The sequence below is a fragment of the Hemicordylus capensis genome, chromosome 5 (assembly GCF_027244095.1).
Source record: "Hemicordylus capensis ecotype Gifberg chromosome 5, rHemCap1.1.pri, whole genome shotgun sequence".
NCBI classification, from domain to species: Eukaryota; Metazoa; Chordata; class Lepidosauria; order Squamata; family Cordylidae; genus Hemicordylus; species Hemicordylus capensis.
The window spans coordinates 194,119,437-194,132,262 of record NC_069661.1 but is presented as its reverse complement, the minus strand read 5'-3'; the positions used below and the strand labels follow the sequence as shown (position 1 = coordinate 194,132,262).

The following is a 12,826-nucleotide window of genomic DNA, read 5'->3' as shown; positions in this document are numbered from 1 at the left end:
GGAATGGAAGCTCCAATTCAGAGGCTATCATTTCTAATATAGTCTGTTTATGACTGTTTTTCAGTCATCTTTGAGGAAATCCCTCAATAATTTGGAAGACTGTGCATTGATTGAAAGGACGTATACACTCTAATCTGAAGAAACTAAAAAAGAAATAAGGGGAAAGTATGTGTGCGGGGGTGGGGGTTAAACTCAGGATTCATAGAGTTTGTCATTCATTACCCAGTGGGTAACAATGTTTCTAGTTCACTGTATGCAGTAGTTGTACAAATGGTTGCTACGGTGAGACGTTTCCCCTGTCACCTATGTTTAAATGTGCAGCAATGTTCACACAGGGCTGCAAAAGTAATGTAGACACAGAGGTCACATGGTTGAAACTACTGCTTGCATTCTGGAAATATGCTTTGTTGACAGTTAGTAGAAACCAAAGATGTTAACAGTGGAAGGAAGTTGGCAGTTTGGGCAAAAGATTAATTGAAGACAAGATGACATTTAGCAAACGTTCCTTCTTGTTGCCATCGGATATGAACGACTAAACTGAAGAAAACTGGGCAAAAAAAAATCAGTTGCTCATCATTCGGAGAACGCATAGCACTATAAAATAAAGTTATAGGGAGCCTCTATAGATATGCTACAATGTGTTCCTCGCAGTCCACTATCAGGAAAAAGCCTCTATAAAAGTGTAAACCCCTGTAAAAGTGCAAACAATGTTGTCTGGTTATAAGGAGTTGACACCAGAGACACCATGCCAAATCTGCTCAAGCAAGGAGGCTTTCCTGCTTCCTTCTCCTCCTCCTTCCAACTGAATGTACCTCATATGCCCCCTATCATCTTGAGAGTCAGAGGATCCTCCAGAAAGGTGTGAGTTGTGCCTGACGTGGGAAAGGAGAGAGACAAAAATCAGGTGAAAGCTTTTTGCACCAATGAGCATTCCTGATTTTTCCCAATTCCCTCTCTCACTGCTGCTGTTCTCATATCCTTCGTCACACTATTCTTGAGGGCTCCCTGACGCTCAAGCGCAGATTTTGTGGGGCATGGATGGTACCTGTAGGGTTAAGGAGTGGGGAATTCCCTGGCAAAGCTATTTTGGATCCAATCCAATACTGATTCAATATACCCCCAAACCATATTACTATTAACTAAGTGTCAAGCTACACGTTACTATTAGTGCATGGCTTGCCCCTGCATGTTTTGGCTCTTTGTGTATATAACATGTGCATGGGGCCCTGATCTGAGTTGAGGCCGTGATAAGGGATGTAGAGTGATTTAATCGTTTGCTCCACCACCACCATTGTCCTGATCTAGATCAGTGCCCCCCCCCGCCCAACACACACATATACTTTGCATTTAGAAAACAGTTACCATTACCACCTATAGGAGCTTTCCCCCCTCTGATGCAAGCAGCCTGTGCGGGGCCCTGGTCCATACTGGGAGCATGGGGAAGGAGAGTGTTAAGCCTTTTACTTTCAAAATCTAGTCCCAATTCGGAACCACACACACCATACATGTGCTATTTACAAAATAAAAGAGAGACATTCAGTGTTAAACCACATATTAAAACCAATGAGTAACCGTAAGCCAACAAGAATAAGTGAAAAAAAATAAAAAATGTAACAGAAAGCACCACTACATTAAATACTGAAGAAAACAAAAATATTTTCCTGTTTACCTAAACTCTTAACAACAGAGAGCCCGAGGTGGGTCTGGGGGGCGGGGGCGCAAGGGTCTCCCTGAATTGCTGGGATGCCACCATTAAGAATCCCATTATTCAGGGTTGTAGCTATAACTGAACAATTATAAATGTCCCTGGGCCCATGTAGAAAGGAAGACTGCTGGCGGGAAAACAGCTGGCTCCTCCTTGCCCTCCTACCACCACCACACTGGTTCCTGATGGGAATGTGGAGAGTATATGATTATTTGCATAGGAGCAAGGGAACGAGCGTGCTGTTTTTCATCATGTCCATATAGTTCTTCTGCAGCAAAAATGAAGGGGGGTGGAGGGAGAAGAAGCAGCTAGGGGGCCTCAGGGATCCATAGTTGCTTCTTCTCCCCCCCATCTTTGCTTCAGGAGCCCATCTTCATTTCTTGTCCCAGGGCTCACTTGGTAACTTGGTAAGTTAGCAAGTTGGCAAGTTAGCCCCTGCTAACTTGGCAAAGAGGCACCTTTTAATGTGGCGATTCTCTTTTATTTAGCAGGGGGGCAAGTAACTAGCCCTATCCACCCCCAGCACAGTACCTCCAGTGACTGTTGCTGGTGTCTATCTTGTGTTTCTTTTTAGATTGTGAGCCCTTTGGGGCAGGGATCCATCCATCTTATTTATGTATTATTTCTCTGTGTAAACCACCCTGAGCCATTTCTGGAAGGATATTATAGAAATCAAATAAGAAAGAAAGAAAGAAAGAAAGAAAGAAAGAAAGAAAGAAAGAAAGAAAGAAAGAAAGATACAACCACATAATCAACTGGGTGAAACCTCTGGATTTCTTTTGTTGACTATACGTTTGCATTGTTTCAAGAGGCATGTTAGGTGTGACCAAATGACTCCACTAAAATTACTATCTGAATTCCCTTGACTCCCATCATTTGAATACATAATCCCATTTAATTCCTATAAAGACTATAAAGAAAGCATGTTGTGAAGCAGTAGGTGGACAGAATTTCAGCATCCCTGATGTGAAAGCTTCTTGAGCAGCCAAGCAGGCATGGAAGGGGAGGGGGAAAGCAATTTTTGCTGTTCTTCCATTCCTGAAAAGGACCTTTTTGTTTGCAGGAATATGTCCCTGGAGGTTGTGCGACCCTCAGGAACATATTTCTGTAAGCACAAAGGCCATTTGCAGCAAGGAAAGATAAATGAAACATGCTCCCCCTCCATGTCCCTTGACTGTGTAGGAAGCCTTTGCCTCAGAGACACTGAAGACACATGCAGCCCATTTACTATTGTAAAGCAGTCATTTAAAATATTCATAATTTAAATAAGCACCTGCTTAAAGTTCCGCATGCTTATTATGCATTCTTCTAATATTTCACTGCTGACTTTCACTCCCTCTGTCATTTGCATTCCAGATGTGGGGGGTTTTAAATCTGTATTTTCCACCCAGGGCTTCTATTTTAAAACAGAATTATCAGTTACAACAGCTGATAATTATCTAATGCATTTAAGGGACAAAGTTTTATATTTCACTTTCCAAGTATACCATAGAAAGTAGCAGAGCAAATCAAAGTGAGAACATGGCTTTGTGCATTCTTCCAATGAACTCTTCTAGTATTCTATTTGAAAGAAATTCCTTGCGAGCCTACACATAAATAAACTCACTGTTCACTCCCACATCTAGCATGCAAATGACAGAAATGATAGTGCAGATAAGAGGATGCAAGTCAGCCATTTATTAAAACTGTCTCTGTGTTGTCAGGGAGGCAATTCTTGTCTCCTCAGTGGAAGCCAAAGGATATCCTCATATGTAGAATCTGTCCCAAAAGCTGTTGCCTTGTTTGCTAATACTGCTTCCAATTATTTTTCATTATTAAAGGTTTCATGTTGATGGGCAGACTCCGTTAAATAGCTCGTCTACAGAAAAACACGCACAGTGTTAGTCACTGCCAATCATCCTCAGAGTCATCGCATAGCTTTCAAATGCTTCTCTGTAACTGAGCTCTGGAATGAACGGCAGACTTACTCATTTCCTTAAAAAGTTTCCTCTCTTCACTCACTGTTCTTTATAAAACAACAGCATTCAATACAGATTGCTTACACCATACACAGGGAGACGGCACCATCCGAGTCTTAACAGAGCAATCTCAACAAGATGACAGCATGAAGGAATACATTCTGCATTTGTGTGGTCCCAAAGTGTGTGAGAACAGCTTGCAGCATGAACCACTAGACAAGACAAGGCAATCTGAGAGCAAGGATGTAGCTTCCTCGTGTTATTATAGTTTCTGGCATTCTTGAACTGCTTGTCATTCTATCTTAGAAGAGCAAGAGAAATTATACTATCTTTGATGCCCAAATATAGATATACAATTTGCCCAGAGGTTACTAAGTGCGCAGTTGGCGACAATCTGAAATTAGAATTTAAAAATCCATTCCATTTGAACAATCAACAACAAAAAGATAGAGGACTCTGAATTGATTCAGGTATATCTGCTTGAATCTGCAGAATTATATACAGCTTGTGTGTGGGGACTATGCAGAAGTCCATATGCTCCACAAAACTGTTGACTTCATAGTTTCCATGTTAGGATGGTTAGAATGATCATCCCCTCGTAGAGAAGCAGGGCTACAGACTCTCAGATAGTGACTCTGGGCCAGTCACTTCTCTCTCAGCCTAGGGTTGTAGTGAGGAGAAACTTAAGTATGTAGTACACCACTCTGGGCTCCTTGGAGGAAGAGAGGGATATAAAATGTAATACTATTACTACTAATAATAATTATCTGACTTGTTTTGGAAAATGCTTCGCCTGAACTGTCCAACCCACATGATTTAGAATTGACTGCACCCATCTCTGTCCCCTGCCAGTACACCGTTCTCCAAATGTGCGGGAGTGGGTTTTATCTGAACCACCTGTTTACATCTATTGCAAATAAAACTTACAAGGAATATTGGAGTTCCTGTAGAGGAGCATAAATGGTGTCCCCATGCAATTAAGGAATATCACACGGGGGTGGGGGGAGACACAATCGTGAGATTTGGACAAGTTGAGCACAGTAGCATCCAAACCAGCCCTCTGTATCTATACAAAAGCTGGTTTCCGGGCTCCATCACACTCTAGTGCTATGCCATGAAACTGAACCAAGCAAGCAATATGCAGGGGTGGGACTATTCAGGTAGGGTCTGCCTCAGTTCTCTCACTGAGTTCAATAGGACAAAATCAGTAGAATAGCACCTGGGGCAAAGGTGAGACGGGGCAAAACCTGACCTTCACTCTATATACCAGGATGAGGAAAGGCAGTCCAATAATGATCTCAGCCCAACTCAGATGTGTCATTTCTTAAAGTCCTGCACTTGTGGATGGAATTCCAGCATGTGGGGAAAACCCACCAGCCATCCTCAACAGTAGGTAGCTAGATCATCACTCCAGTGAGCACACAAATACAAGTACCACAAAGTCAATGAAATATGCATAACCTCCATCCACATACATCCAGCCCAGTTATTTCTGGTATAACAGAGTTCAAGCTGTGTTTAATAATCCATTGCATATAGATACATATTACACACAGAACACATACAGAGCACACACAGAGCACACCAGACAGAAGAGAAAATTGTGAGCTCAAATTTTAGAATCTAGCCAAGAAAAAAAAAAATCACAGTTTCTGATTTTTAAAACAGCATCCATTCTTGGCTAATGTGGAAATAGGTTTCTTGAGGCAAGCTAGTTTACTGGGCTGTTACACCTCTGTGCCAACACTGTACAGCCAAGTACAAGCTATAGCCAACTTCCAGAGCTATAGGAATACAAGAAAGTAGTTCATTTTCCACAGCAAGCAAAGTTTGGACACCCTTTCCAGTCATTAACTTTGGCAGCCAGTGAGAGACTCAACAGACTTTGCTGCCAAAGCATGTACCAACCTTTGGCTGCCTGGTGCTTTGACCTTTCCACAACCTCTCAGAGTCACACTCCTAAGAGCGCCAAGATTTTCTTTTCCTGAGCTATAATGTGCAAGAAGCAAAAGATACACTGCAGTCTAGCAACTACCCCTTTGCACTCTTTCACCGTTTTTATGGGAGAGACCTGCCAAATCCTTAGTGTGGAACAGAACGTGTTAAATGCTACTCTGATGATATAATCTTCAAAATCCCCTTTTATTACAATTGACTACTGCTTTCATATCATACAGAAGTGTTCACACTATTGCAGCACAGATGGACTTTTTCAGTCACTTTGCATCAGGACAAGGACATGTTTTCTTCCCATCTAGTATGATGTCTTTTCAGATGGCAGGTCACTGCATTTTCAGAAATCTAAGATGCATGGCTGAAATAAACTGATTAAGAAAGTAAACTCTTAAATTCTCAAAGACAACTTGAATATATGTTGCACATGAACCCATCATTTCCTCTGCCAGATGCCAAAGAAATCTAGCCTGTACACTGGCCTTGGACACAGGAGATCTGGGTTCAAACCCCATCTTTGCCATTAAATTGGGGCTCTAGCTTTGAACAGGAGACCCACTCTATGAATGAGGCACTGATACAGGTGTACCTCGTTATCCATTGGGGTTCTGTTCTTGGCTGAATAATGAAACCATGGATGAGGCATTGAGGCAATGGGAATCGGAGGGGTTAGGTTCCTAGAGGCTTGAAAAATGGCTAAGAAATAAGAGAAAGTGCCATACCGTGCTCTGAGTCTCCAGCAATGCTCCTCAAAAGACAAAATTCTGCCTTTTCCTGCAAAATATTATGGATTTTTATTCCAAAAAAGAGCCACAAAAATGGCTCTGCACCATAAAATGGTGGCTGGAAATGACCCTGGAGGTAATTTATGGCCACCTAGGAACCGTGAATACATGTTTTTTAAGCCTTTTAAAACTGTGTATACCTAGGCCGTGTTTCAATTGCCCAATGGCGGATATGCAGAACCACCGATGTCAGGACTGCAAGTAACAAGATCCAACTGTATTTGAAAATCCTCGCTCTGAAACCTTGCTATGTCACTAGTATTCAAATTGAGTCACTGACATTGGGACACATGAATTGGGAATAATTTTGTTTATTGTATTAAAATATTTATACCCCACATGGTTTACATCATTTAAAAAACAAAACAAAAACCCAATATTAAAATAAGACAATAGCTGAACACAGCAGATTAAAAAATGTCCAGGGGGAGGGAAGAATGTGTTATTTAACGAGCCAAGCCAAAGAACTCATACAACAGAAGCATCATTAAATGCTGCTAAATGCCATTCAAGAGGTAGCCAAGCTGAGCTCCCAGGGCAGAGAATTCCTGGTCACTGCCACAGAAAATGGTCTCCCATATGACTCTACTACCTGCACCACTTACCATGATAGGATGTGATCAATGGCCTCCCTACTCATGGCCAGTTTGCTAATGAGGCTGGGTGAGATGTGACATGGACAAGGGCCTTCCTTACTCATAGCTGATTCGTTAATGAGGCAGCTGCCACAAGTGGGGATTGACCCCCTGCACTGACATATCACTTCCAGCCCCATGACCACCCTTAAACATCACCCCTCTTGCTCCTTGTCCTGAAGGTCCTGCCCTGCCTTTCTAAAAAAGCAGAAATCTGGAGCAGCAGGAAGTAAAGTTACGGGAATAGGGATGAGGGGGATGGGCACAGCACAATGCTACCTCAGATATTGGGGTGGAATTGGGTCAGGCCTACCCCTTCTGATATGAGTAGACAGGGAGGTTGATTTGGGAGACAGTCCTTCAAGTATTATTGGCCCAAGCAATTTAGAACTTTAAGGTAATCACCATGTCTTTGAACAGATCCAGGAAAGATATCATAAGCCAGTGAAAAGTGATAAAACAACTGAGTTTTGTGTTCTACAAAACCAGCTCCATTCATAACCCTGACTCCAGCATTCCCCACCAGTTGTAGCTTCTGAATGCTTTTCAAGGACAGTCCTGCATAGAGCCTATTACAGAATAATGATCATGTAGATCACCAAGGATTGTGAAGACGATACAAAAAGCTTGCAAAACACACATTAGCAATATTAAATAGATTATGAATACATGGTTTCTTATAAAGCTGGAAAACATTCTGGATAAGCCTGCAGAATCTGTGACACATGGAGACTAATGTGGCCCATACTCCCTGTACAGTAGACTTAGTATCCCTCCTGTTTAGAACTGCAAAAACAAGGGTACTGTCAACAATCTGGCAGGCCACAATACATGGCTATGTTGAGCTTTGTGAAGTCATGCAGGTTTGCTCTAGATACCCTGGCTTCCATGCATTCCAAGTAAATTCCAGTTCTAAAAGCAGAGGCTGGGAGACCATCTGTTGGGAATTATAATTATTAACAATAAACATGTTTATATAACTCTTTTCAAAAACAAAAACAAAAAAGGTTTAACAACAGTTTACATAATAAAAGGTAGGAGAAAATGATCCCCTAACCCTAAAGGACTCACACTCTAAAAGCAAACACAATGAAGATATCAGCAACAGCCACTGGGAGAGACACCGTGCTGGGCTGAATAGCGATAGTGTGGTGAACACGCTGGTTGAATTGGGACCAGCACTGAGGGCCCAAAGGGCTACGTTTAGGCCTGTATCTGGGATTGTCGTTTTGCTAGAAACTGGAGTGTGAAGTTTGGCTCTGCTGAGCCAAAGTAACTAAATGAAATTGTTTATTCTATATTCAAGCCCTGACAAGAGGGGAAAAGACTCGCCCCTCCCTTCTCTGAAACTTATTTGTGCATTGTGCTATGCCAAGGGTAATCATGGGACCCAGCTTGAAATTTGCTAATGTTGAGAGTAATCTTATTTAGAAGGTCTTTGGAAGCAACACATAGATATCACTACCTACATATTTTAGGGGTATATTATATTCACAAAATTAATTGCTGAAACTCTTTGCATGTTATCTCTTATAACATTTCTTGGGACTAAAAGGCACCAACTCTGCTTCGAGATGAGCACAAACCTGTCAATCTAGACAGAGACAGGAATGTTTTGAGAACATCAAAAGGGAAACAGCTCCATCTGATTTAGTAAACAAGTGCCGGATACGAACCCCAAGAATAGTAGACTCCTTCACCAAATATGGTAAGAATATGGGGGGAACCGGAGTTGCTGATATCAAACTGAAGACACAGAGAGAAATGATATGACTGTTTCTGATATGAGATATGGATAACGGGCCTGGGGAAAAGTATAAAGAAGCAACACACACACACAAGGAGGGTAGGACAGGGAGGAAGAGACGATGTAGTGGGGGTCTCTCCACTCAACCCACCCACCAGCACCCGGTAAGGGAGAACAAGAGAAGGCATGCTCCCACTCCATGGGAGGAGTAGCATGTAGCCCCTATCCTGTGAAGGCAACTCGTGCCTAACAGATTGCTGAAGTTGCTCCAGCCTCTGAGATCAGAGGGAATTCCATTCCTGCCTATTCGATTACTCTGCCAAGCCACCTGGACAGGTAGAAGCCTCTCTGCGCACTCAAGATCTCTATTCCTGAATCTCACAGCCAATGCTGGCCTACAGGATCTGGTAAATATACTTGCAGACGTTGCCTTCAGCCCAACATCTTCTAAACTAACATCCCTGCCCAACTCCCCCCACTTTTCCTGTGGATCTCTTTCTCTCCCCCTTCTGCTTCCCAGAAAAGTCTCTGTCTCTTCCTTAGGCTGTGCATGTCAGCCGTCAGTAAATCAGTGACTTGCTTCAGCCTGCTCTCCCCTGTTCCTTCTCCCCTTTCTCTGTTCTCATCTCATTCACTCTGGACTGTTAGACCGAGGCCAGAAGGGGCACCTCCTCCCTTCTCTGCTCTTTTCTCTTCACCCATTCCCCCCTCCTTTTTCTCACGATTGGATTTTCTCTTTTCTCCCTCTCTTTTCTCTCTTTTCTCTCTCTCTCTCTCTCTCTGCTTAAAATCGAAACTGTAAATGTTGTGTCTTAGCAAAAGAACAACTGTGAGATAACACACACAGAGGGTTCTTTGCTAGTGAGAGAGAAAATGATTTCAACTGCTATTCATTTCTAGTGAGGGAAAATGATTTTAACTGCTATTGAAAACATTACATTACATTGAGGAAGAAATCAAATTGATTGATTTTGCTTGCGTGCTTAATTTCTTAGATGTAACCGTTCGCCTTTTAAAAAAAACTTATAAAACTACAGTTGTGTGTGACCTCAGAGCTGAACCAGGGGTAGCCTCTAAGTTGGGAGGGGCTGTGTGCTCCCTCTCTCCCTTGCAGGGAGTGTGTTGCAGCCTGCTCGCAACAATAGCTGCTCTCCTCCCTGTTAAATATCAGACATGCACCACTTTAAAAGGTTCCTCTTTCCCCAGTTAGCAGGGATGTTCTAGTTCAGAATTCCCTGAGTCGAGCAAGGAGACTATACAGCCTTCAGGGTCACTCCATGATTCTATGAATTTTCTGAAAGCCCAGAAACATTGACATCCAATCAAAAGGAGGGAAATTCATTCCCTTTCTCTCTCCCTGACACAGCCTATATGTCATGACCTTCCCTTGAACACTAGCACAAAGTCTGACCGTAAGTAAATGGGAGCATTAAGCCAGATGAGCCAGCTCCAACTCTGAGCCTGCACCTAACAGCTGGAAGATCCCAGCACCATCCACCCTCCTAGCCTGACTGCCCCCTCCCCTGACAATGGATCGGCCTCTTCTACATCAGTACTTTGTGTTCCTCCTATCCTGTACATGAGTGCTGACAGCAGCCAGGAGAGATGTCATGCAGCAGAAAATGCTAGACTCCAGGCCAAAGGCCTGCCTCTTTAAATTTCTGTGCTCTCCAGGTAGGGAGACAGAGTTTGGGAGGGTTAGTCTGAATCTGGAAGCCTCATTCCACCTCTGGCCTTTGTCAGAGCACTTTGCTCACTTGGAGCTTATCTAGAGTTCTGCAAAGGCCTCACTTCACATGGGTTCCTGATTTCAGGACAGAGGTATTCCTAACTATATGCACTCACAGGCCCCCTGATTGATGATTGATTGATTAAGTGCCGTCAAGTTGGTGTCGACTCTTAGTGTGCACATAGATAGATTCTCTCCATGATGATCTGTCTTCAACTTGGCCTTTAAGGCCATCCACCTTGCTGCTGGTTGGCCTCATCTTCTCTTTCCTTCAACTTTCCCCAGCATTATGGACTTCTCAAGGGAGCTGGGTTTTCACATAATGTGTCTGAAGTATGATAGTTTGAGCCTGGTCATTGGTTCAATCAATCTGGTTCAATCATTCTGGACTGAACAGGTCCCCTACCCTCATAAAAACTTACTTCCAAGCCATAGTGATTGGAAGACTACTACTACTACTACTACTACAGCAAATATTTATATACCACTTTTCAACAAAAGTTTCCAGAGTGGTTTGCACAGAGAAATAATAAATAAAGATGGATCCCTGTCCCCAGAGGGCTCACAATCTAAACTACTGGATATATGAAAGCAGTAGCACATGGCAAACCACATATAATACTTGCATATTTGAGTTATTAGAAGATGTATAACAACTAGAACAGCTAACTAGACAGACCCAGTGCATAAGACTTATATTGGTAGGCAAAACACAAGCACAGCATATCTGTCTCTAGTTTCCAGTCCATCTCGGCCTGGACCACCTGGGCCTCAAACCCCTGAGAAGATCATACAGGCTCAATCATTCACATAGGCTTCTGATGCAAAATTGAACCTCTCCACTCCCCCCAGTTCTTTCACATGGCCTTTTTTATGCTGAGGTTTTCTGAACTTGCCCTTTAAAGAGGCAATACACAACAGGTACAAAGGGAAGAGCTGTTCCTCAGACCTTAATTAGAAACTCCCTGCTAACCCTTTAAAGCAGATAAACTTCTATTTGTATTCAATTACCCATAGCATACACATTTACAATAGTATGTACAGTTCCGCCCTAACTCAACAGACCCAGTTTCCAGTTTGGGGAGGCCCTCAGCAATGCCCTTGGAGGGCCACCTATTCCTCACCACTTCCCCTTCCTAAGCAAATGAACAACAGCCACTGCCTCTGAACTCTTGTTCACCTGCCTTCCCCCTCTGAACACATCACAGAAAAGCAGGGAGGATGGATCCCCAGGGGTTGATTTTCACCACTGACAGTGGTGGTGGGTTCTGCCCTGCAGCTGCAGTTGATCAAGGGTCAGCAAAAATTGAACCTCCTAAAGCACTAGGGCCTCAACAGTTGCCCAACAGTGCTGCTCTCTGATGCTGGCTCTGCAAATGAGAAAGGGTACAGAAGACACAGAAAAGGGCAACTAAAATAACCAGGGGGTGACGTCATATCTCAAAAAATGGGTTTTGTACAATGGGGAAACACTCGGTAAGAAGTAGACAATTATAGATTCATTAAAAAGAGAGAAGGGCAGAATTGGGTGTTGTTGTTACATTTTTCTTACTTTCTCAATACCAGAACTTGATATCATCCAAGAAAATGGACTGACAGTAAGTTTAGGGCAGGAAATACTTGACATCCAATAGCACTGATGGAATGACTACGACTTTAAGGAATGATTGTTTGTACTCATGATAGCAAAACAAAGAACCTTTCCAAGTTCAAAGGTATTTTTCTAAAGACAGTGTGTAGGGAACAAACAAAAGGCAATAGAGATCAGCTTTAGGCCTCCTTGGCGAGGTATCTGCATGGTTATTGTTGAAGACAAAATACCAAAACAGATTAATTTTGGTATGGACCAACATAGCTGTTCTTCTGTTTTTGATTATGTGTCTAATATCATCTTTGTCTCCAGATTAATATTAAAAACTGACTGAGGTCATTAATTACCTTTATACTTCACACGCAGATAAAAGCAGATATTACACTTAATTAGACTAAATGATAAATAAATAGTTCTGATTTGCCCCCTTTATCAGGATCCAAGAAAAAGCTTTTTAGGTCAACTTTTGCATCCAATTAGTGACAAAAATGTCACTATATATAAGGATATAATATGTTGGTTGTTGGCTGATGATGACCCATCTATCACATATCGAACTTCAATACTTGCAAAGGGTGTCAAATCTATCCATGCAGGATTCTTAGAGAAGATTGCTGCATATTGTAAACATGATTCTTTTTGTTTTGTTCTGACAAATTGGGTACCTCCTCCCCTCTGCCCCATTTTAAACTTGTTTTATAAAGGCTTTTAGTAATATACAAT

General features: G+C 42.4%; 1 protein-coding gene across 18 annotated transcripts in view; it reads right to left on the bottom strand.

Moving 5' to 3' along the window:
- The window catches only part of NAV3 (neuron navigator 3), an 840,967-nt gene that overhangs the window by 297,329 nt on the left and 530,812 nt on the right, over positions 1 to 12,826 (bottom strand). The gene's annotated exons all lie outside the window — the stretch shown is intronic.